Here is a 17,423-nt window from a genome sequence, read left to right on the forward strand (position 1 = left end):
ATTTTTTTTTTCTTTTCTTTTTTTTTTTGGCTTTGATCACATGAAATTTAAATACCAGTTTTTTGCATTGGAATCGCCTAAGTCAGATATGACTTGCTTTTAATTTCAGGCTCTTTTATTCATTTTTTTTTCTTTCTTCTTCCAGCCTATTCGCCCCTGCACTTTTGCAATGCATGTTTAGATAAAACGTACATTGTCACGTTTCTCATGAGTCATTGCTCCATGTTTCTCTGGTCTTTGATAAACTGTGAAAAAGGACAAGTCACAGCAGCCCTGGGAGAGCGCAGGGTCAGCCCTGAACCGTCTTGCACATCATCTCTGAAGCACTGAGATTCCTTGTGTTCTTTTGTATTTCAATTTTCTTGTTCTTGTGTTTATGAAATTTTGATAGAATTTATACCCTATGTGATTGTTTCACTTTGAAGCATGTAATATACAGTTGATCTGAATGCTAACGCCTGCAAAGCTTTCCCATTTCAAAAGTGTAGACGTAAAGAAATTAGCAGTGCATGTTTTCTTCGTAAAGCTAATGAAAGTAATGAATTATTTCATAGAATCTTCTTAAATATTCACATTTCATTGGTTAAAAACTCAAAATGAAACTGTCATTTAAAAATTTTAAATAACAATTTATATCATGAATTACTTTGGGGAGCCAAGGACATTAAGAAAAGCTCATTTCTGCCATGGTTCTTGGCAGAAATGTATTGTTAAACCATGAGGGAAGAGAGTTTCCATAATATTTCTAAGAAAGAAACAAATGGTCTTATCAAAAAATAACTTCTCCTTGGCTGAAATGTAAGTTGTAAATCCAAGACAATCATGGAAAGATTTTAAAATAAATTTTAGGTTGTGTTTACAATGCTATGTAAAGATGATTATCAAAATATTAAAACAAGGGGTTTTATATGTTAAAATGCCTGAACAAGAATTCCGTTGTGATAGATCAAATGAGTCAAGACCTAACTAATATTAGAGCTGACAAAACAAAGATCTCTTCCCTTTCCATGGGTCTTATTTTAAAAACACAAGATTATAGAGCTGCCTAATAGACAAAGTCCTCATTACCCTTCAAGAGAAAACCACTGAGGTTGTCATTATTTGTCTTTTTCCTTATTCTTCTATCCTTCCTCTTTTTAAAAGAATTTTACTCAAGTGTAGTTGTTTTACAATGTTGTGTTAATTTCTTCCGTACAACAAGGTGACTCAGTGATGCATGCACACATATTATATTGTCTTGTTATAATTTGTCACAGGATATTGAATATCGTATAGTTCCCTGTGCTATGCAGTAGGACCTTATTGCTTATCCATCCTGTGTGCAATAGTTTGCCTCTGCTAATCCCAAACTCCTAATCCTTCCTCCCCTATCCCACCCTCTCTGACACCCACAAGTGTATTCTGTATGTCTGTGAGTCTGTTTTTCTTTTGTAGATATGTTGATTTCAGCCGTATTTCAGATTTCACATATAAGCGGTATTATATGGTACTTGTCTTTCTCTTTCTGACTTACTTCAGTATGATAATCTCTAGGCCCATCCTTGTTGCTGCAAATGGCATTATTTCATTCTTTTTATGGCTGAGTAGTACTCCATTGTTTATATATACCACATCTTCTTTATCCTTTCATCTGCTGATGGACATTTAGGTTGTTGCCATGTCTAAGCTATTGTAGATAGTGCTGTTCTGTACATAAGGATACATGTATCTTTTCAAATTGTAGTTTTGAAAATATATATGCCCAGGAGTGGGACTGCTAGATCATATGGCAATTCTACTCTGTAGTGGCTGAACCAACTTACACTCCCCTTTTCCCTACACCCTCTTCAGCATTTGCTATTTGTAGACTTCTTAATGATGGCCATTCTGACTGGTGTGAAGTGGTACCTACTTGTAGTTTTAGTTTGAATTTCTCTAATAATTAGCAATGTTGAACATCTTTTCATGTGCCTAATGGCCATCTGTATGTCTTCTTTGGAGAAATGTCTGTTTAGCTCTTGTGCCCATTTGTGGATTGGGTTGTGTTTTTTTTTTTATTAAGTTGTATTAGTTGTTTGTATGTTTTGGAGCCAAAGACCTTGTCAGTTGTGTCATTTGCAAATATTTTCTCTGATTCTGTAGGCTGTTTTGTTTATAGTTTCCTCTGCTATGGGCTTTCCTTGTGGCTCAGCCGGTAAAGAATCCACCTGCAATGTGGAAGACCTGGGTTCAATCCCTGGTTTGGGAAGATTCCCTGGAGAAGAAAAAGGCTACCCACTCCAGTATTCTGGCCTGGAGAATTCCATGGACTGTATAGTCCATGGAGTCGCCAAGAGTCAGACACGACTGAGTGACTTTCACTTCACTTCATTTCCTTTGCTGTTCAAAAGCTTGTAAGTTTGATTAGCTCCCTTTGGTTTGTTTTTGCTTTTATTTCCATTGCCTTGGGGCACTGGCTTAAGAAAACATTGGTACAATTTATGTCAGAGAATGTTTTGCCTATATTCTCTTCTAGGAATGTTATGGTGTCTTGTCTTATATTTAGGTTTTTAAGCCATTTTGAGTTGATTTTTGTGTAGGGTGGGAGAGTGTGTTCTGACTTCACTGATTTACATGCGACTGTTAAACTTTGCCAGCACCACTTGCTAAAGAGAATGTCTTTTCCTCGTTGTGTGTTCGTGCCTCCTTGTTGAAGATTAATTGCCCATAGGTGTGTGGGTCTATTTCTTGGCTCTGTATTCTGTTCCATTATCTGTATGTCAGTTTCTGTGCCAATAGCATGCTATTTTGACTACTGTAGCCTTGTAGTATTGTCTGGAGTCTGGGAGGGTTATGCCTCCAGCTTTGTTCTTTTTCATATAAGGATTGCTTTGGCAATTCTGGGTCTTTTGTGGTTCCATATAAATTTTAGTATTATTTGTTCTATTTCTGTGGAAAAATATCATGGGTAATTTAATAGGGATCACATTGAATCAGTAATATGACCACTTAAAAAATATTAATTCTTCCCACCCAAGAGCATGGGATATCTTTTCATTTCTTTGAATCATGTTTCATTTTCTGTATTAATGTTTTGAATTTTCAGCATGTAAGTCTTTCACCTCTTTGGTGAGATTTATTCCTAAGTTTTAGTGGGGTTTTTTTGGTGTGATTTTAAAAGAGATTGCTTACATTCCCTTTTTGGTATTTCATTGTTAGTGTAAAGAAATACAACCATTTTCCTTATGTCAATCTTTTATCCTGCTGTGTTGCTGAATTAGTATATCAGTTCTAGTAATTTTTGAGTGGAGTCTTCAGGGTTTTCTTTGTATATATTTTACCATGTCATCTGCATATAATGACAATTTTACCTCTTCTCTATGAATTTGAACACATTTTTTTTTTTTGTCTGATTGCTGTGCTTAAAGACTGCCAATAGTTTTTGAAGAGAAGTGGTGAAAGCGGCATCCTTGTCTTGTTCTAGATTTTGGTAAGAAGGCTTTCAGCTTTGAGTGTTATATTGGCTATGGATTTGCCATAAACAGCTTTTACTATGATGAGATATATTCACTCTATACACATTTTCATCAGAATTTTTATCATATCATAAATGAATATTGAATTTTATCAAATGCTTTTTCTGTATCTATTGAGATGATCATATGGGTTTTGTCCTTTTGTTGGTGTAGAGTATCACATTGATTAATTTGCATGTGTTGAACCATTCTTGTGAACCTGGGATGAATCCAACTTGGTTGTGGTTTATGGCCTTTTTTATGTGCTTTCAGATTCAGTTTGCTAATATTTTGTTGAAAATATTTCTGTCTATATTCACCGAAGATATTAGCTTGTAGTTTTCTTTTGTAGTAATGTCTTTGGTGACAGTGGTGTTACAGAATGTCTTCAGGAGTGTTTCTTCCACTTCAGTCTTTTCGAAGAGTTTGAGAAGTATTGGCATAAGTTCTTTGTATGTTTGGTAGAATTCTCCATTGAAGCCTTCTGATCATGGGTTTTTGCACTTAGTGATTTTTTTTTTTTTTTATTACTGACTTGATTCCATTTCTAGTGACTGGTCCGTTCAAGTTATCTATTTCTTCTTGATTCAGTTTCAGTGGGCTATATGTTTCTCAAAGGTTGTTCATTTCTTTGAGATTGTCCAATCTTTAAGATTGTCAGCTTATAATTTTTCATAATATTCTCTTGGTTTGTTTTTTTCTTTTTCTGCAGTATCTTGTTATTTCTCCTCTTTCATTTCTTATTTCATTTGGGTCATCTGTCTTCCCTATAAGCCTGGCCAGAGGTTTATAAATTCTGTTTACCCTTTCAAAGAACAAACTCTTGGTTTTATTGATTTTTTTTTTGGATTTTTTTAAATCTCTATTTTATTTATCTCCTCTCTGATCTTTGTTATCTCCTTCCTTCTGCTGAACGTAGGTTTTGTTTGTTCTTTTTCTAATTCTTTTAGGTGGTGGATTAGGTTGTTTTTTGATATTTTTCTTGTTTCTTAAAGAAGGCCTGTGAACTTTCCCCTAAGAATAGCTTTTGCTGCATGCCATAGGTTTTGAATGGCTGTATTTTTGTTGTTATTTTCCTCAAAATATTTTTAAATTTCTTCTTTGATTTCATCATTGATCCATTTGTTTGTTTGTTTTTGTTTTGCTAGCATGTTGTTTAGTCACCAAATAATTGTTTCTGTTTTTTTCTCATTTCTTTTTCTGTGGCTGATATCTAGTTTCATGCCATTGCGGTCAGAAAAGATGATTGAAATAATTTCTGTTTAGGCTTGTTTTGTGCCCAAGAATGTGGTCAGTCCTAGAGCATGTTCCAAGTGCACTTGAAAAGAATGTATATTCTCCTTCTTTTAGCTACAGTGTCCTTAATAAGTCTAGGTGTTCTGTTGTATCATTTAGGGTCTCTGTTGCCTTATTGATTTTTGTCCCAAATATCTGCTCATTGATGTGTGTCCTATTTTTCCTTGAAATTTGCCATTTTTATTATGTCTTGGTGTAGGTCTGTCTGTGCTTCCTATATCTGGATATCTATTTCCTGCTTTAGGTTTCAGAAGTTTCCAGCCATAATTTCTTTAAATACATTTGCAATACTTTCTTCTCTTTCTTTTCTCTCTGAGATCCCTATTAGGCATAGATTGGCATTCTTTATATTATCCCATAGGTTGCTTATGTTGCTTTCATATTTTTTTTTTAATTTGTGTTTCTGTTTGCTCTCTTGATTGGGTGATTTCAATTATTCTATCATCTATATCACTTATTCATTCTTCTGCATTATTAATTCTGCTTTTCATAGTCTTTAGTTCAGCTCTTGTTTCTTCACATGAATTCTTTCATTTCTCTTGGCTCTTCCTTATGGTTTCTAATTCCTTTTTACAGTAATCTGCATTTCTGTTGATAGCCTTTCTTAATTCCTTCAATATTCTCATTGTCTCCTTGTTGAATTCAGTGACTATTAGACCAAATAGATCTCTTTCATTGTTTGTTCTTTCAGGAGAATTCTCTCAGTTTTTTAATTGGAAGTGGTTTTTCAGTTTCTTCATTTTACTTATATTTCTTTGCTGGCAACCCACTCCAGTATTCTTGCCTAGAAAATGGTATGGACAGAGGAGCCTGGTGGGCTATCGTCCATGGGGTCGGTCACAAAGGGTTGGATACAACTGAGCAAGCAGGCACGAGTCTAGGAGAAACAGTTATCTATTGTGGTCCTTGAGGGCTATTTTTCTGTGGGAATGCTCCTGTGTAGCTTGCATGGGTTTAATATTTTTGGTGTGAGGGCCATTTGCAGTATGCATACCTGTCACCTTTTTCCTCAGTGTATGCTGGCCATCATCCCCTTGATAGGAGGTGTGACTGATGCTATGTGATTGGATCCTGCACTGGGTATTGAGTGGGCCTCCTCTTTGCTCTTTGGTTATCACTGCCCTATCCAGCAGAGAAGGCGATGGCACCCCACTCCAGTACTCTTGCCTGGAAAATCCCATGGATGGAGGAGCCTGGAAGGCTGCAGTCCGTGGGGTCGCGAAGAGTCGGACACGGCTGAGCGACTTGCCTTTCACTTTTCACTTTCATGCATTGGAGAAGGAAATGGCAACCCGCTCCCGTGTTCTTGCCTGGAGGAGAATCCCAGGGACAGGGGAGCCTGATGAGCTGCCGTCTATGGAGTTGCACAGAGTCGGACAAGACTGAAGCGACTTAGCAGCAGCAGCAGCAGCAGCCCTATCCAGGACAGGGTCTGCTCCCTAATTATTGGAGTGGAAGCCCCCAGCTCCACTTTTGAGCTGTGTTTGTTATGCACTGTGAGGTTAGCGGGATTGGCATGGTCCCACTGGGAGAGAAGTCACTGAGTATTCTTCTGCTGGGCCTGTTCACCTATGACTATACTCTGTTGTGCCACTTTTTACCCATTGTGTGGGCTAATAAAGTACATTGTAGTTGGCGCTGCTTTTGGCCCCAACATAGGGATGCTGGCAATCAGCCCCGGTGCCGTTCACATTTCGTTTTTCACAAGACCACCAGCACAGATCCACAGGAGTAAGACCCCAGAACTGTAGTAGTCAAGCACCTGTACCAGATGTGAGTGCTATTGAGGCAGCTCACACCCTGGCCTGACCCAGCCCCTGTTGTACACACCTACAAAACCCACAACTGCTGTGTGCAGATGCGACCCAGCCACGGGAGCACAAGTTGTTTGTTAAGTGTTCCACGGATGCTGAATTTGCAAAGCTGACAGTGGAGTTGTAAATCTGCAGTTTGTGCAGCCACAAGGAAAGATTTCAGCTCTGCTTCCTAAGTTGCACAACCCCTGGATCTCAGCTGTGATTTCAGTCTCACCTCTGTGCTTGGACAACCACTGGCATCTGCTCCCAGAACCATCAAGGTGGTGGCTGGAGCACCAGAGCCTGCCCAAATGGGAGGGGACTGGGGCAAGGGCCAGGCTGTGCAGGCCTGCCTGTGTGGGAGCCTGTCATAGAGTCCATGGGGGCAATAGCCAGAGGTGGGGAAAAGGCTAGGATGGAAGCCACACTCCGCCTTTGTGTGCCATTTGACAATGGCACTACACTTTTATGGCAGCCCAGGGTTCTTCCCTGAAGACTCCTAGTTGCCGCTTCCCACAGTCCAGCCCACTCAGGCTGTCTCCATTCCACCAACGGCAGCCCTCTCCATAGCTCTATCTTCTAAACCTGGTGTTCCAGCACGCAGTCCCTAGCTGTACCAGCATATGTGTGTCTCAAGTTGGGGTGCACAGGGCAGTCGCACAGACTATGTGTATAGGTCTCCCTGTGTCCTGCCACGAACCAGTTGTTGGAACCTCTGAAGTTTCTCTTCTGTCCCAGCTAATCTCCCTGCCAGTGAAGTGACGGAGAAGGAAATGGCAACCCACTCCAGTATTCTTGCCTGGAGAATCCCTTGGACAGAGGAGCCTGGTGGGCCGCTGTCCATGGTGTGGCACAGAGTCGGAGACGACTGAAGCGACTTAGCATGCATGCAAGCATTGGAGAAGGACATGGCAACCCACTCCAGTATTCTTGCCTGGAGAATCCCAGGGACAGAGGAGCCTGGTGGGCCGCTGTCCATGGGGTCACACAGAGTCGGACATGACTGAAGCGACTTAACAGCAGCAGCAGTGAAGTGAGAGGACTTCCCAGGATGTGGGAACCTCTACTTACCATCAGAACTGCCTTCCAGAGGGACAGAACCTGTTCCACTTCCTTTTTCTTTTTTTCTACTTGATTATTGTAGAGGTCTTTCTTGTCCTTTCAGATGTTTGAGGTCTGCTAGTGTTCGGTAGGTGTATTCTTGATGTATCTGTGGTAAAATACGTGTTCCATATCCTACTTCATCATCTTGATTCCAATCCCCTAACCCTCTCCTTTTTGAGGAGGCACTAAAGACTTGAGGATTTATTGTTGTGGATGTTATGATAAAGTTTGGGATGAAGTTTAAATGGCTTTATTCTTTTGATTAGAGGTAGGCAAATAATGTTGTTAAATCATAGAATTTCCCTTTTTGTTAATACCAACTAGTTTCTCAGTCTCTCCAACTTTATTATAAAGCAGTTGATTTGCTTAGCATTTAAAAATTTACCCTATCTACCATTTTATATCTGTACATAAAGATGCAACACAAGCTGAAAGCTGTCATTTTTCCTTACCTGTGAGTATATATGATTGTTTCAAGAGTAGAATACAGCCTCATTCATAAGAGTATCTCTTGTCTTATATTAAAATGAAAGTCATTCATTTTTAATGTTTGCTTCTCTAATTCCCTAAAATTATGACAACTTTGTTGGCCCTTTAACTATTTAGAGTGGATTACTGCATTTTTGGCATAAATTATTTTAAAATATGGAGCAGTATCTTCACATTCCTTCAAATAGTGGTTATTATCTAATAATAGGTCCTCTATTGATAGTGAACATTAGATTTCAACAGAGTCCACTATGGATTCCTCAACAAAAGTGAGGTCACTTCAAATTTGAGTGATTTAAGCTTCTTCCATCGTATTGGTAATTCCGTATTTAAAAAAACAATGCATAAAAGTTTTCTAGTTCATAATCATTTAAAAATCATATTAGTTAATTTTTAAAATTTTATTCAGGGAGCAAAGTATTTAATCATTTTTTACACCACATTAGGTAAAGAACACTTCATAATTCTGTCATCATCAAATTTACCAGATATCAAAAACTCTTAACAAGGTCACATAGCATCTTAGTTGTCAGAGTTCAGTAGTTTTCATCCTGAAGGGTAGGAACACTACCCTTGGGTATGTTAGGGTATGTTAGTGTATGTCTAAATGTTCCTTTAGACGTTTGTAAAAGGACCATAACTTAGCCAGAGCTTATATGAAGAGAATGAATGATATTAAAGAAAGCTAAGCCTAAAGTATATTCCTGCTACTTCCTGTCTGCATTTAAACATTACTTTTCCCCTGCCAGTAGAAGTAGGAGTCTTGAAAAACAAGACTAAAGCCATTCCTTGGTGTTGCATATGTGAGTAAGGAAAAAGAAAATCTTTTATCTGTCTTATACAAGTTGACATGAGGTGTTTAATTCCAAGTGATAATTTTGAAGAGGTTTTTACTTTTCTTTTTGCCCTTTGGCTCTTTCTGATGTTGTTGTTCAGGCTATAAGTCATGTCCAACTCTTTGTTACCCCATGAACTGCAGCACACTGGACTTCCCTGTCTCTCACCATCTCTGGGAATTTGCTCAAACTCGTGTCCATTGAGTCGGTGATGCCATCCAACCATTTCATCATCTGTTGCCCCCTTCTCCTGCCTTCAGTCTTTCCCAGGACCAGGGTCTTTTCCAATGAGTCAGCTTTTCACATCAGGTGGCCAAAGTATTGGAGCTTCAGCTTCAGCAACAATTCTTCCAATGAATTTAGGATTGATTTCCTTTAGGATTGACTGGTTTGATCTCCTTGCTGTCCAAGACACTCTCAAGAGTCTTCTCCAACATCACAGTTCAATAAAGCATCAATTCCTCGGAGCTCAACCTTTTTTATGGTCCTACTCTCACATCCATACATGACTACTAGAAAACCATAGCTTTGACTATATGGACTTTTGTTGGCAAAGTGATGTTTCTGCTTTTTAATATGCTATCTAGGTTGGTTATAGCTTTTCTTCCAAGGAGAAAACATCTTTTAATTCATGGCTGCAGTCACCATCCACAGTGATTTTGGAGTCCAAGAAAATAAATTCTGTCACTGTTTCCATTTTTCCCCATCTATTTGCTGTGAAGTGATAGAACTGGATGCCATGATCTTCATTTTCTGAATGTTGAGTTTTAAGCCAGCATTTTTACTCTCCTCTTTCACCTTCATCAAGAGGCTCTTTAATTCCTCTTCACTTTCTGCCATAAGGGTGGTGTCATCTGCATATCTGAGGTTATTGATATTTGTCCAAGAAATCTTGATTCCAGCTTCTGCTTCATCCAGCCTGGCATTTAACCTGATGTATTCTGCATATAAGTTAAAAAAGCAAAGTGATAGTATATAGCCTTGATATATTCCTTTCCCAATTTGGAACCAGTCCATTGTTCCATGTCTGGTTCTGTTGATTCCTGTATACAGGTTTCTCAGGGGACAGGTAAGGTGGTTTGGTATTCCCATCTCTTTCAGAATTTTCCACAGTTTGTTGTGATCCACAAGTCAAAGGCTTTAGCATAGTCAGTGAAGCAGAAATAGATGTTTTTCTGTAATTATCTTGCTTTTTCTATTATCCAATGGATGTTAGCAGTTTGCTCTCTGGTTCCTCTAACTTTTCTAAGTTCTTGGTTCACATAATATTGAAGCCTAGCTTGAAGGATTTTGACCATTATCTTGCTAGCATGTCAAATGAGTGCAATTGTGCAGTAGTTTGAACATTCTTTGGCATTGCCCTTTTTTGGGATTGAATGAAAATTGTCCTTTTCCAGTCCTGTGGCCACTGCTGAGTTTTCCTAATTTGCTGGGATACTGAGTGCAGCACTTAACAGCATCATCTTTTAAGATTTGAAATAGCTCAACTGGAATTCCATCACCTCCACTAGCTTTATTAGAAGCAGTGTTTGCTAAGGTCCACTTGACTACTCCTGGATGTCTGGCTCTACGTAAGTGACCACACCATTGTGCTTATCTGGGTCATTAGACCTTTTATGTATGGTTCTTCTGTATATTCTTGTCACCTCTTCTTAAACTCTTCTGCTTCTGTTAGGTCCATACCGTTTCTGTCCTTCATTGTCTTTCCCATTCTGGAAAGGTGTGTTCATTGAATCTCATCAAATAAAGGCCCATTGAAAAGATTGTATCCTTAAATTCTTACTATAGTTTCTATTTTGTGCCCAACAGTTAGAAGAGATGATAGGCCTTTTCAGCCCTGAGGCTGAATTCTCCACCATTGCCCTCAGCAGACCTTCACTTCTCCCCAAGAAAATTTCTTAAGAAATAAGGCAGCTGCTTTTAACTGAAAGTTGTTGTGGCCCTCTCATATTCAACTCATTGTCTCTACAATGCCACCTAAATTTTCTAAACTATCAGCCCTTTGAGTTGGCAGAGCTGCCCTTCCTGTCTCTGAAATACGTGTGCTCACACTGGCACCATTGCTAAGAAGGAGATTTAAACTCAGAGATGACTCATTGTTGATGACCAGGTCTATGCACCACTTCCTTTTTTCCAGCCACTGAAGCACAAGGAGAAGCTGAGCAAGCAAATCAATCTGAAGGAGAGTTGGGGTTCCTAAACCCAGGTTTTACCACTGAACTCAAAAAGCACACACATACCTTCTCCCTGCTTCCTTAGGACGAGGACATTTTAACTGACCTCTACCCTCCTATCAACAATACAGTTCATTCTCGAACAACGTGGATTTGAACTGCATGGGTCCACTTATATGCAGATATTTTTCAGTAGTAAATACTACGTACTACACAATCTGTGGTTGATTGAATTTGCGAGTAGAGGGCACACTATAAGTTATTCTCGATTTTCAACTGCAAGGGGGCTTTGTGTCCCCAGCCCCCTCTTTGTTCAAGGGCCAACTGTATTTGAAGATACTCAGAGGCAGGGACATTTTAATAGAGGGAATTTGTCTTCAAAGTTATTTTGAATATTGTTTATTCTCATGACCTAAAGAGATCTTGTAAAACTCCAGTGGGATATAATACTAAAGCTGAATGCTTGTTTTATGCATTTTTATGAAAAAATAATTGTGTCAGAAAAGTGCATTGAAAATATATTTATTGTTGTAGGGTATTGAGTCAATCAACTCCAGAACAGAGAAATGGGCAAAGTTTTCAATTTCCCTTTAAAGGAAAAGTTAATATTTAAAATGAAAGTAATTTTTCAGCTATTTCATTAATTTAGGTGTATTTTTGGTAGAAAATACGATTTTTTCAAAATAACTGTATGTTAACAAATTTTTATTAGTGATAGTCCATCAGTCAGCTATAAAACTGAAGCTTGACCTTTTAGGAGTTATTGTAAGACAGAAGGATAATTTAACAGTGGAATCATTTGAACGTTAGCAAATTTTTGCAGTCATTCTCTGTGGTGATGAGTATTCTGGAACTACCCTCCACATTATAAATTTCATTATTATTATGTTGAATATTTGGCAGATGCCTTTTTCAATAAGGAAAGAATCAAAACCTTTTCCCAGTGTGCTGTTAAAGGAATTTCCATTTCCATAGGCTTATATATTAAGTTATTAAAGCTTGATCCCGAAGTGGTGCTTCAACATGATTTTTAGAAGTATATTTGTAGGATGAGCATCACTAGTGATCTCATGTAAAAATATGTCATATCTCTGAATTTTTTGAACTATGTGATAAATGATCTTGGGGAAAATGAGCTACTTGAACTTCTTACATTCTAGGGATTGGCGTGGCTTCCCATGTATGTGCTATATTAGAGAAGAATACAGCAGAGAAAGGCACTACATTTTACTTATTGCTGTATCTATAACATGAATGATCTACAACATTGTATTAATTTCTGTTGTACAGCAAAATGACTCAGCCACATTTATACATGTGTATATTCTTTCTTACACTCTTTTCCATTATGGTTTATCCCAGGAGATTGCATACAGCGCCCTGTGCTATACCGTAGGACCTTGTTGTTTATCCATGGTATATAAAATAGTTTGCATATACTAACCCCAAATTCCCAGTCCATCCTTCTCCCTTCCCACCCCTCCTTGGCAACCACAAGTCTGTTCTCTTTGTCTGTGAGTCTCTCTCTGTTTTCTAGAGGGTTTCATTTGTGCCATGTTTTAGATTCCACATGTAAATAATATCATATGGTATTTGTCTTTCTGTTTCTAACTTCCCTTATTATAATAACCTCTAGGTCCGTCCATGTTGCTGCAAATGCATTCCTTCATTCTTTTTATAGCTGAGTAGTTTTCCATTGTATGTATATACCACATTTTCTTTATCCACTCATCTGTTGATGGACATTTAGGTTGCCTTCATGGCCTAGCTGTTGTGAATAGTACTGCTATGAAAATAGGGCTGCATATGTCTTTTCAAATTATGGTTTTACCTGGATACATACTCAGGAGCGGAATTGCTGGATCATGTGGTAGCTCTATTTTTAATTTTCTGAGAAACCTCCATACTATTTTCCATAATGGCTTTACCAAATTACATTCCCACCATCAGCATAGGAGGGTTCTCTTTTCTCCACACTCTCTCCAGCATTTATTGTTTGTAGACTTTTTGATGATGTCCATTTTGACTGGTGTGAGGTGATAGCTTGTAATTTTGAGTTGTATTTCTCTAATAATTAGCGACGCTGAGCATCTTTTCATGTGCCAATTAGCTATCTATGTCTTCTTTAGAGAAATGGCTTTTTAGGTCTTCTGCCCATTTTCCAATTGGCTTTTTTGTTATTGAGTTGTATGAGCTCTTTGTATATTTAGGAGTTTAAGCCCTTTTTGGTTGTGTCATTTACAAGTATCTTCTCCTATTCTTTGGGTTATCTTTTTTTGTCATTTCCTTTCCTGTGCAGAGACTTCATTTCAATTTGTCAGCATCTAAGACTCTCCAGGTGTTGGGATTCAACTATAGCCTATGTTTTCTGATTGTCTTTTGTCTGCTCACTTTAATCTAGCATAATGAGCATTAATACTTATACACACACACACACACACACACACACACACACATTAGTTTTCTGAGTATCTTGAAGTGGCAGGTTAGTTACTTGCTTAGTTTTTTTAATAGCACAAATGAAATGAAAGAAAAGTAACCAGGATACATTTTCTGACTTTGGTGAAAGAACTATGACTCATCTCGTTAAAGGCATGCAGGGATTTTAATTTCAGAGAGTAACATATGTTAGCCCCAACTGTTTCTGTATCCATTGTGATCATGGCAAGATTTGGAGAGAATGTTGTAAAAGCATATTTACATTCATTCTTATTCACTTTATGAAACAGAATGGCTCAGGAAGTAGATACTGAGTGGACAGTAATATCACATCATTTCTTAAATTACTATAATCATTAATGTGTTAGCAGGAACTTACTTTGAACCTAGAAAACTTTCGGGGATGAGCCAGCTTCGGTTTGCATAACTATAAAAGTTACTTTTTTGAAATCTGATTCTATACATATCAAAACATCTTGTGATTTATTAAGAACTTGGAAGGTATAAGACTTACATATAAGGAGCTAAGGACTTTGGAAAAAAAGGTTTCTAAGTGGCTTTTGGGGTATAATTAAAAGGGTGCAAGTGTGATCATGGAGTGAGGGATATAAAGAATAGTTTCACTAATTACTTAACTGTCAGATTCCCTTGCTTCTGCACTTTGCAACAGACATACTAATTGTAATATACAAAATTTTTGGTGAGCTAGAGAACACTCAGCAAGAAATGGGCCAGCAGCAGGAAAAAGCAGAGCTCAAGAATAAACACAAATAAAAATCAACTTCCAAATGTTCTTGATACCAGTGATTTTCCACTCCTGTTGGGATTTTGATTTCTTTCCAGAAGAATCGGACCAATGGCCTCCTGCCACCGGAGAACAATATTCAGCATATAGTGCCAACTGCCATTTATAGCTATCTCTCTAGTGGTCGAAGCCCCTCCTTTTTTTATATTCGCTGTTTATTAAAAAGCCACTGCTGCTCTTGACTTTCTCATTGCTCATGATTGATGAGTGCCGGAGAGCAGACATGCAACAGGTGACCCTGTACTTGTCAAGAGAATGTTCTCATGCCATCGGTGGGTACCAATGACTAGCCTGAGTGGTTACTTCTTCCTTCCATTGATTCAGGCTAACCTCTCTTACTATAACTTATTTAGATTTTGTGGCAATAAAATAGGTTTAGATACTTCAAAAGGCCATTCTTTTCCTTCATTAGTACACAGCCCTAAAATCACTTTATTTCATTGTCTACACATGGCCCCTGTGAGCTGAGGAGAGGGTCAATACTGAGAGAGTTAAAGCTTAGGGCCTTTTAAGGCTTCTGCCTGCAATGTGGGAGACCTGGATTTGATCCCTGGGTGGGGAAGATTCCCTGGAGAAGGAAATGGCAACCCTCTCCAGTATTCTTGCCTGGAAAATTCCATGGACAGAGGAGTGTGGCGGGCTACAGTCCACGGTGTCAAGAAGAGTCGGACATGACTGAGCAACTTCAGTTTCACTCATGGCCCAAAATATCAGCACAGCTAACAACACAACTCAGACATTGCTGACCCTGTGCTCCTACCCTCTGCCTTTATGGTCCTTGTTTGTCATTTCCTGAAAGTCTTCATAAGTAAGTGAAATGACTCAAGTAAAAGTCTTTATCTTGTGTTTAAAATAGAGAGCAGTTGATGTAGCTTGCCATTTTCTCTCCATATCCTCCTTCACTTAAAGCAGTGACTCTATGTTGGAATCAGACGGAGCCCTTTAAAAGATTCTAGTCACAAGATAATTTGACTTAAAAGTTGTACCACTCAAACAATAAGAATAATGTTTTGCCTTATGTTGATAACTAACCGTAGTGCTCAATTTTTAAACATTCATACTTTAAGAGTTGATAATCTGAAGTTTTGCTTAGAAATACAGTGCTCTATATTGTGTCATGGAAATGATCACAAATAGGAATATATGTGATCTTACATATGGATAAAGGTATGGATATGTGATCTTACATATGGATAAAGGGGTAAAGGGTGGAAAATATACCAATGGTAGTCAGAGTCCATAATTGAATAATTACTTACTCTGCCTTAATTGCCTCATCTCTAAAATCAGAAGGTTAAACCAGGTAGGTCTAAAAACCTCTGGCCTCTTTCTCTGATGATATGATCAGTATCACTTCATTTCTGAGGATATTGATTTCTCCACAGAGCTTGGTGGATGGAGATATTTAAACCCTCTGGAAATACTGTATTTAAATAGCATTACCCTATTAGTAAGACCATCTCTGTATATTTGTAATTATCAGATTGTGGCAATACAAAACAGTGTATTTTCTTTTCCTCTCCTCAATCTTGTCCCTCTTTGTAACAACTCATTCAGTAAGATAAACAATTCCTTCTTTGGTTAATAGTTGAATGGCTAAATTACACTTTTTAATTCAAATACAGTGATTCTATAATTACATAATAAAACATAAGTATGAATTATGAAGAAAGATCATTTTCCTAGGTTGAATTTTTTAAGGTTAATAAAGATAGGTAAAGGTTAGGTTAAATGTTTTCTTAAACTACAAACTTTGTCACTTTAAATGTGAGCATTTGTTTGTATAAGTAATATGTATTCAATATAAATAATGTGGACTGTTAAGGAAAGCACAAAGAATAAATTAACATACTGGTATTCCAGCCATTGAGAGAGAAACTCTTTTCATGGTTGGGCTTCTTTGCTTTCCAAATATGAATTCCTTTTAAAAAAATAAAATTAGAAGCAAGTTACATATACAAGTTTTTAACTTACTTGTCTAAATTTTATAGTCTTTAGATATTATAGGAATAAAATTTTATTATTTTTATAATATGAAAATGCTGTAAGTAATAACCAATCCCTTATACTTAAATATTTAAGATGTAGACCACAGTTTTAAGAGGCTGCAGAGTTGCTATTAAAACTAGTGATTTTTAGACCTATTGGGAATGAGGAAAACCAGGTTTCCTTGTGAGGATCTGAGATTCTCTTGGAGGGCTATTCAGTGAGCATCCTATCATCTTAGCTAACATAAAGGGGATGCTATTTAAAAGTAGTTTAAAAGGATTCCAGTCTGTTGCAAGATCCCCAAGTACCATAACGTGTTTGTGCCCCTCTTCTGTGGTTCATTGTTGTCTCTACCTAGACAGCTAGGTAGTCTCAGCTCTCTGTGGTTCTCCCCAGGTTGAGGCTCTGTCTGGAGCAGGACCTCCTAGCCTGGGCCCTCCCATAGGTGCCCCAGCTTTGCCTCCTGACCCCAAATGTAATCACTGGTCTTTGAATCATGAAGACCTCATGCCTCACAACTTGGAATGCATGCATCTTGACTCCAGAGCCGCAGGGCTTTCATCTCTGGGGCATGGCAGTATCACACTTCTCCTAAGAGGTCAGTACGATAGCCTATAACTTAGAGAAGGGACCAGTGTTGAGTTTTTCAAAATCAAGGTAGCACGTGCCTCTCTTCATACTGGTGAACATCTGGAGCAGTAAGGTGGTTATCCCTGACCTTTGGCATTTCCTGTATGTGTGTTGTCCAGGTTCAGATCTTTCTGCGATCCTTTCTGTTCTGTGCGTGGGCCAGTTTGAAGCTGTGCATACAATGCATCTCTTTCCATTCCTGACCTTTCACGGTTGACCATCCTGAAGACCTGCTGGTTTTTTCTTGACAGATTATAGAATTTTACTTTTTAGAGAATAATTCTTATTTCCTTTCTGTGAATGTATGCTAAGACACTGACTTATATTTCTGTTTTGCTCTGTCTTTAAGTATAACTGATTTGCTCTGTTTTTAAGTCTGAAAATTCAGCAAG

The 17,423-nt window shown here is 38.1% G+C and overlaps 1 protein-coding gene across 1 annotated transcript in view; it reads left to right on the plus strand.

The window, feature by feature from the left end:
- The window catches only part of LOC105004455 (small conductance calcium-activated potassium channel protein 2), a 41,284-nt gene that overhangs the window by 4,316 nt on the left and 19,545 nt on the right, over positions 1–17,423 (plus strand). The gene's annotated exons all lie outside the window — the stretch shown is intronic.

Source organism: Bison bison, unplaced genomic scaffold (assembly GCF_000754665.1).
Source record: "Bison bison bison isolate TAMUID 2011002044 unplaced genomic scaffold, Bison_UMD1.0 scf7180017864476, whole genome shotgun sequence".
NCBI classification, from domain to species: Eukaryota; Metazoa; Chordata; class Mammalia; order Artiodactyla; family Bovidae; genus Bison; species Bison bison.